This window comes from Anguilla rostrata, unplaced genomic scaffold (assembly GCF_018555375.3).
Source record: "Anguilla rostrata isolate EN2019 unplaced genomic scaffold, ASM1855537v3 scaf0130, whole genome shotgun sequence".
NCBI lineage: Eukaryota > Metazoa > Chordata > Actinopteri > Anguilliformes > Anguillidae > Anguilla > Anguilla rostrata.
The window spans coordinates 5899-15285 of NW_026985695.1; the positions used below are offsets into that span (position 1 = coordinate 5899).

General features: G+C 40.7%; 1 long non-coding RNA gene across 2 annotated transcripts; it reads right to left on the reverse strand.

Moving 5' to 3' along the window:
- Positions 1–563: 563 nt before the first annotated feature.
- On the reverse strand, positions 564–3215 carry LOC135246280 (uncharacterized). Of its 2 annotated transcripts, none has more exons than XR_010327591.1 (3): positions 2952–3215; positions 2053–2184; positions 564–756 (listed from the first exon to the last, which is right to left on the reverse strand). It is a non-coding gene; the product is annotated as an uncharacterized LOC135246280 (long non-coding RNA). The 2 variants fall into 2 exon arrangements; XR_010327592.1 differs by having other exon boundaries at positions 567–756; positions 2074–2184.
- Between the last annotated feature and the right edge of the window lie 6172 nt (positions 3216–9387).

The following is a 9387-nucleotide window of genomic DNA, read 5'->3' on the forward strand; positions in this document are numbered from 1 at the left end:
TTTGGACCTTGCTTTTAAAAGTGACGTTAGTTTGGAGATTATAATCTGCATTTATCTGCATTATAATCTTCCCATTCAATGTGAGAGAATACATGCACATGTACATGAGTTATGAGCGTGTGTGTAACAGGGTTATATAAACGTGTAACTGTGTCACAGGAGCATGTATGCAGCAGGGTTACATGAACATGCATGTTGCAGCAGGGTTACACGAACATGCATGTTGCAGTAGGGTTACATGAACATGCATGTTGCAGCAGGGTTACAGTACTTTGGGAAAAATCCTCCACCAACAGCTCTTTATAAGATGGAGAATCTAGCAGAAACAGACAGCAGTTCTGTAATGTTAAAGACAATAAGAGACTCTTTCACCCTGATCTCCACCATTTCTCGGTCTCTGTAGATTCTCTCTTCTGTGTGTTTTAATCCCACACTGAGGCCTCATCAGCTCTCTGAAGCACAGAGTGAGGGGGGCGGGTGAGTAACAGACCTTCAGAGCTGTGGATCAGCCCTCCCAGATGATATTTTGCCAAAACATTCCTACCTGCTCCTCTGAATTCAACAGCAAATTAGTAAAAATATTGCATATCTCTGATATCTAATCGTGAATTTCTATAATCATGTCTTCTCAGTGATGATTGATACCCAGATGCTTTTGCATTACATACATTTACCTTGTGCACACCATGACAGTAAAGAGTGCAAAAGCTACTGTGATTCCAACAACCGTCCATAAAAGCGCTGTCATATCTCCTGCTGTAAATAAACAGACATAGCATTTCAATTTACATTTATATAGCAGAGACTAGAATCCAGATTCATGTAAAATAAGTGCATGCATAAATGTAGGAAGGTCAATGCAACACTCAGAAAATCAACTCAATCTCCATTAAAATAAGTTATGTGAGTAGACCAGCAAAACAATAATAAATAACAGATATGAGCGTGCATACCATAATTCCCCAAAATATATGAACTATCTTCAAAATTGTGTAGATGTACTTAAGGTGGTATAAATCAAAAAAATGCAAATAACCTGAATTACATAAGAAATACAAACATGCAGATACACATGTCAACTTCAAACAAGTGTGCACAGAGTCACTGAGATGTCTTCCCATTGGGAAGGGATGAACAAGTAGCCAGAGACCTGACAAATGTTTGAATTTTAATTTATTTTTATTTAACCATTATTTAACCCGGAAAACCCAATTGAGATTGAAATCTCTTTTGCAAGGAGGACCTGCCCAACAAGACTTACACCTAACAAAATGTACAAACATCAAATGTGGATCAAGACAGCGGTGTAACAATAATTAAAAGTAGTGAAGAGGTCAAAAGCGGTTAAAAGCAGGAGCATACTACGGTCACAGAGTAATGAATTGCGAGTTTAAGGTCCAGAATTGAAATTAGTTTATCAAGCGGGACACATTTATGAATGTGTCCCTGGTGCATCTTATGAAGCTTTGGTTTGTCCATTTTAGTAGGATCTTAAATTTTAACAGTATGCTTGACTGTTCCATACTAGAACTGAGTTCACTTGGTCTGAGAATGAAAAGAGCTTCTTACTGGTTGGGGGGGGGGGGGGGGGGTTCAGGCAGGTGCTTATATCCTTCCCTGGACTCCGCACCAACCGAAACTGACCTTCATCCCTATTCATAGAGTATCTCAGAGTAAGAGAGCTGATCTCAGATCATGTTTCCTCTCTTCATATCCAAGCTTTATCCATAATGGCCTAAAGGCAAAACTGATCCTAGATCAGACCTATTCTCTGAGACACTTTATGAACCATAGAGTTGTGCTTGGAGGTTCTGGGCAAGTGAGTCATGCTTTCTAATCTGGATGATGGCTCCTGTGGTCCAGGCCATACAGTGTAGTGAGTGATACTATGACTCAGATACTATGACTCCAGGGGTGAGACTTTTACTTTTTCTCTGCTCTGACTACAACAATAAGATTAAATATGCAAGCGATCAATAACAGCTCCTAAAACAGGAACAATCACCCTTGTTCAACACAATAACATATTTATCCTCATCACATGTCACTCACTGTGTCTATTGATTGACATACCAGCAGAGATCTGATCTCCATGTGTGTTCAGTGCCACGAAGTAGTACTGTCCAAAGCTCCAGGATGTAAAGTTGGAAAAGCTCACAATCCGTTCTGATCCCGTCTGCAAGTCTGCAGGTCAAGGAAATAAAACATATTTTCTAAGTGTTTATTTTATCTCCATGTGCAATACATTCATATATCTTTAAATAAATTAACATGATCATTTTCCTTCTCACCCCTCATCATTTTATCTGTTAACATGCTATTATCATACATGCATAGTTTATGGAAATGGAGATTTATTTTTAATAAATATTTTAATAAAATTAATCTCTCCATAATTTTATGCAGTAAAGGTAGTGATGCTATTGCAGTGCACCTGCCTGTGAGCCTGTACCTATGGCCCAAACTGACTTTCAGTCACATTCAAAGACTCAGACCTGTCACTGCAGTGCCCAGACTGTGCTGAAGGTAAGCTCTGTAACGAATCGAGCAACTTTGGAGATCGTTGTGAGATGTTATTTACTGCATGTCATCGTCTACGGTTCCATTATGACCATTTCCCACAATGCCTTGAGGCTTTAAAGACCTTCCAGAAGAAGGCTACACTAGGGGACTTGCTACCAGGGCACTACATAGACAGAAAAATTCATGCATTCATATACCATATGTGACTCTGCATAGAAAGTGTATGCTAGAAGCACAACGTTAACATTAGTACACATTGTATGTTTGCTATAACGTGTACATATGGCAGGCACGCTGTCCGCGAATCAGCCAATGGCATTCTAGCCATTCAAGTGACAGTGCCGAGAAACTAATAACTTACAAGGAGACTGCTTGACAAAATCGTGAGATCAATTTACTCAGAACTGGAAAATAAATTCTGGCCGTACCTTGTATTAAGACCAGTAGAGCAGAAGCATTCTGAGCTCCAAGTCTGTTCTGTGCCTCACAGTAGTACTGTCCTCTGTTCCAGGATCTAAAGTTAGAAAAGATCAAACTCTGTCCAGATCCTGCCTGCCAGTCTCCACTGTCATTCTTCTTAACCCAGGTGTAGTTCTGCACTGGTGGGTTGGCATCGCTGCTGCAGGTCAGAGTCACTGAACTGCCCTCCACTATTTCACCAGAGGGGCTCACTGACACTGAGACACTCTTCAGAGCATCTGAAAGAGAAAATAACAGGTACTGCAGTTTTAAAGAAAAGTCACACTGAGGTATTCTTGGGAACATCTAAAATCATTAGAAAAATGTGCTCAATTCCATATAATTTCTCACTCACTGTGTTGCGTCTCAAAACACTAGCAGAAACATTTATTTCAAAGTAATCTTTATAATGGAGCTGAAATCTCACAATGTGATGTGGAGGGGTGGTGTGGTTAGGGCGCCATCTGCAGGCAGAGTGGGAGCAGTATAGCTGGCCTACAACCACACCTGTTTGCAGTTACATTTGATTGGTAATGGTTTATATGCTCTGCCTGCAGTGAGACCGGGGTACTGGAATGAGAGACGCACGCGGGAGCAGCATGCCATCTAATCCCTGTCCTTATTGTGTGTGTTTTGTTTTGTTTTTGTTTCCGTGTTATTGGTATGGAGCGCACAATAAAGCCTTGGTGCCTCTAACAACGACGGATTGTGTGGTTTGTGGGGAAAAGGACTGCAGAACCTGTTACAGTAAATATCCCAGTATATCATGCTTTGTTACAAAATGAACTGGATATACTGTAGCTTTTTATGGTAGTTGGAAAATGACACAGCAGAATCAAGTTTTCAAAAGTGACAGAAGTATTTAGATATGTCTTTTTAGCATCTTCATTAATAATGATAACTTCATTTTTAAAAGTTGACCAGCAGCATGTGGTACCTTTTTTGCCCTCTGCAAACTCAGAATGACTACATGATTTACCTAAGACATGTCAGTATGATCAGGCTCATCACTGTATGATAATGTAATTATATCTGATTTCTCCTCCACTGGCCAGTGTGACTGCTTTACTCAGTGTCTTACTGCTGTGAAGTTACCCAAAGACACTCAGGAGATACTGATCACTGCTCTGTGTGTCTGAAGCTGAGATGCACTGATATACTCACACTGCACATCAAGGCGTTTAGTAGGAGATGTTTTTGTCCCCATCCTATTCCCTGCCACACAGATGTATTCTCCTGCATCCTGCGGTGTGATGGTTTTAAAGGTGTAACTGGATCCTCTCCATGAGAGTTCAGCTCTATTCTTAAACCAGGTGTGTATATGCACTGGTGGGTTGGCATCGCTGCTGCAGGTCAGAGTCACTGAACTGCCCTCCACTATTTCACCAGAGGGGCTCACTGATACTGAGACGCTCTTCAGAGGATCTGAAAGAGAAAATAACAGGTCCTGCAGTTTTAAATAAAAGTCACACTAAGGAAGTCTTGGGAGCATCTAAAATCATTAGAAAAATGTGTTAAATTCCATATAATTTCTCACTCACTGTGTTGCATTTCAAAACACTAGCAGAGACATTCATTTCAAAGTAATGTTTATAATGGAGCTGAAATCTCACAATGTGATGTGGAGGAGTGGTGTGGTTAGGGCGCCATCTGCAGGCGGAGTGGGAGCAGTATAGCTGCTAACAACCACGCCTGTTAGCAATTACAATTGATTGGTAATTGGGTTGGGATGGCAGGTATACCATCCCGCCAAGTTACGCCTTGGCGGGGGCATGCCCCATACCTATACAGCACCGAGAGTTTGGCACTTTTCAGGGTTCCCCACAGAAATAACCACAACAGCCACAGACACTCAGCCCTTAAAAACATTAAATTCTGTACATTCTGACCCCATTTCAACAGACAGATTTCATAAACAACTTCACATGTCCACACAATAAAGCCCCAAACTAAGGGGATTTTGCGTTTTCTCCTTCTTCTTCTTCTCTTTCTTCTTCTTCTTCTTCTTCTTCTTCTCATTCTTATTTTTCCTGCCGCCTATCCCACTAATAACATGTCTCCCCATTGGACATTTTACCGACACCCGCCAAATCTTCACCTACACGACCCAATGAAAAACTTGCATACACACGCAAAATACCCATACCTTTTTACTCTGAAACATTTTCAGTACAAACAGCAAGTCCACCTGTGGCCTAGTGGGTAAAGTGACAGTCTTGGGAACACGGGGTCCGAGGATCAAGCCCAGCTGGGGACCCGTTTCTTTAACCTGCTTTTACCCTGACTAATAATTGTCTACTACTTCTCAATTATTGCTTTTGCACCATATCTACCCGCCGTTCACCGAACGTATACACTGAATTATGACGTACCGTCTGCACGTTCAGTGATTAACCGGCTACAATATCGCAAAGCCATATGGATTCAACTGGAGCTCTTCTGTGCTTACTGGCCTGTGTTCTTTAAAACCACGGACAGGTTTGCTAATGCTATTTCACGCATTGCATAGCTATGTCATGGTGCTGCACAAACAAAGTCACAGACTGGTAAACCTCCGGTTGAAGGATTGAATACCGCCTCGCCCTCAGGCAGATAATTCCCTCTTTTACACTAACATTTTCTTACGCTTTTATATTTTCTTTACCAAAACTCACTCATGGCCACCCATATGCATTTCATGACGGCAAATGTATTCCTTTTATTAAAAAGATACACCAGTTCACAGCTGCGCCATTTCTACTAACTACATTTCTTCACTTGGTTACTGTACAAAACCTTCTTATCGGCAAACACCACGTTTCTACATTCATGTTACCTCGCCCTGTTCTCTATCTAGCCACATATAAACAATTACTACGTATGTACGTTCTGCAACTCCCCATTAAAACATTACATTTAAAAACACGATTCACTCATAATTATAACTACTAGTACTGAACATGAAAAAACACAGCAGTGCAATAGATTTCACACATTACTTAACCCTCCACATCTAGTGATTTATAGCGACTGTTATATATACCGTTCGATAAGGAATATAAGCTCGCTCATGGTCACTCCATTTACTTCGCATTATACTCCGTGATTATGTCAACCTTCATCTACATGCCCATTCTGCTAAAAACATATTGCTCAACTACGCAATTTCATAATTCCATCCTAATTTCTCTCACACTGTTGTTATTTTCTCATATGCAAAGCTTGCTGGGACATATGCGTCTGCTCCTATTCTCCACTATCATGTTTTCCAGTTCTACTTCAGCAAAACAGCGAAGAGGACTCCTACATGCAGATAAGCCTATCAAAATGCCTTACAAACCTTACAAACACTAAAAGTGCATCTCCACGAAATAACAGACAACGGAGCAGGACAGAAGGCTAGACAAGTTGCGACCTAGGGAGTTATAATTCTACGGGCTTTCTTTTTCTTTTGTCAGTCAAGGCTCGTTGGATGGACGTCAAATCCGTGAGTACATACACTGGCCATATTTCATATGCGTTTCTCATGCGTTTCATATGCGTTCTTTCGTTTTACACTTATACGCCACCGCAGCCTTTGTCACAGCCACTGTTTTACATATTTAGCAAATGAAACTGCTAAACAGTACACACTCATCAGACTACAAATTCACACAAGGATAGCCATAATCCACAACCGTTTCTTACAGGGTCACTTCGCATTTCTCACTCTCATAATAAAACGCTTTGCAAAAAGAAATGATATCTCATAAAAAACACGTTTTCAACGTACAAAAATGCCAAGTTACTCAAAAGTATTGATATCAAAATGACGCCAAGTTACGGTACTACAAACAATATACGCTATCTTGCCTCACCGAAATGACATAAGATGTATTTCAAAGCAACGCTACCCAGTATTTCCTCAATTCTTTCAAGTCACTTGGCCCTGTGTTTTGTAACCTTACCATTTAACAATATCATGCAAACTTCGTGTCAGATGAAAGAGTAAAATATTTCGAGTTGCCTCATGGAACACATTGAAATTAATGGACAAAACTGCCGCTGAGTAACTACAGGAAGCATATTTCTCCAGAAACATGTTTGTACTTGCTTCTGAACTGAATTTGAGTACATGTGCAAGTTATTGTATATTTGCTACGTACAATAAATACTGCAAGTAAAATACATATTTGTACATACATACATAGAGAACTTCTTTATCCCCATGGGGGCATTTCCCTCACTGCATGTTACATTCACATTTACGAACACACACTTATACCAAGAAACATACTATCATTCACGCAACAGAAAGGCTGGGCAGCGAAATACATACATACCAATACAAATTGTACATATACACCCCTATTCAATCAATCTTGACTGTGAGAGAGCCATCCACACATATGTTTGGCCTGTCCATGTAGTGCATGCTTATACACACAGGGCCAAGTGACTTGAAAGAATTGAGGAAATATTGGGTAGCATTGCTTTGAAATACATCTTATGTCATTTTGGTGAGGCAAGATAATGTATATTGTTTGTAGTACCGTAACTTGGCATCATTTTGATATGAATACTTTTGAGTAACTTGGCATTCTTGTACGTTGAAAACGTGTTTTTTATGAGATAGTTTATATGCTCTGCCTGCAGTGAGACCGGGGTGCTGGAATGAGAGACGCACGCGGGAGCGGCATGCCATCTAATCCCCGTCCTTATCGTGCGTGTTTTGTTTTGGTTTTTTTCCGTGTTATTGGTATGGAGCGCACAATAAAGCCTTGGTGCCTCTAACAACGACGGATTGTGTGGTTTGTGGGGAAAAGGACTGCAGAACCTGTTACAGTAAATATCCCAGTATGTCATGCTTTGTTACAAAATGAACTGGATATACTGTAGCTTTTTATGGTAGTTGGAAAATGACACAGCAGAATCAAGTTTTCAAAAGTGACAGAAGTATTTAGATATGTCTTTTTAGCATCTTCATTAATAATGATAACTTCATTTTTTAAAGTTGACCAGCAGCATGTGGTATTTTTTTTGCCCTTTGCAAACTCAAAATGACTACACGTTTTACCTAAGACATGTCAGTATGATCAGGCTCATCACTGTATGATAATGTAATTATATCTGATTTCTCCTCCACTGGCCAGTGTGACTGCTTTACTCAGTGTCTTACTGCTGTGAAGTTACCCAAAGACACTCAGGAGATACTGACTCTCTGCTCTGTGTGTCTGAAGCTGAGATGCACTGATATACTCACACTTCACATCAAGGGTTTAGGAGGAGATGTTTTTGTCCAAATCCCATTCCCTGCCTCACAGTAGTATTCTCCTGCATCCTGCAGTGTGACGCTTTTAATGGTGTAACTGGATCCTCTCCATGAGAGATCAGCTCTATTCTTAACCCAGGTGTATCTCTGCACTGGTGGGTTGGCATCGCTGCTGCAGGTCAGAGTCACTGAACTGCCCTCCACTATTTCACCAGAGGGGCTCACTGATACTGAGACGCTCTTCGGAGGATCTGAAAGAGAAAATAACAGGTCCTGCAGTTTTAATAAAAGTCACACTGAGGTGTTTTTTGGGAGCATCTAAAATCATTAGAAAAATGTGTTTAATTCCATATAATTTCTCAGTCATTGTGTTGCGTCTCAAAACACTAGCAGAGACATTTATTTCAAAGTAATGTTTATAATGGAGCTGAAATCTCACAATGTGATGTGGAGGGGTGGTGTGGATAGGGCGCCATCTGCAGGCGGAGTGGGAGCAGTATAGCTGGCTAACAACCACGCCTGTTTGCAGTTACAATTGATTGGTAATGGTTTATATGCTCTGCCTGCAGTGAGACCGGGGTGCTGGAATGAGAGACGCACGCGGGAGCGGCATGCCATCTAATCCCCGTCCTTATCGTCTGTGTTTTGTTTTGTTTTGTTTCCGTGTTTTTGGTATCGAGCGCACAATAAAGCCTTGGTGCCTCTAACAACGACGGATTGTGTGGTTTGTGGGGAAAAGGACTGCAGAACCTGTTACAATAAATATCCCAGTATGTCATGCTTTGTTAAAAAATGAACTGGATATACTGTAGCTTTTTATGGTAGTTGGAAAATGACACAGCAGAATCAAGTTTTCAAAAGTGACAGAAGTATTTAGATATGTCTTTTTAGCATCTTCATTAATAATGATAACTTCATTTTTTAAAGTTGAACAGCAGCATGTGGTACCTTTTTTGCCCTTTGCAAACTCAAAATGACTACACGTTTACCTAAGACATGTCAGTATGATCAGGCTCATCACTGTATGATAATGTAATTATATCTGATTTCTCCTCCACTGGCCAGTGTGACTGCTTTACTCAGTGTCTTACTGCTGTGAAGTTACCCAAAGACACTCAGGAGATACTGACTCTCTGCTCTGTGTGTCTGAAGCTGAGATGCACTGATATACTCAC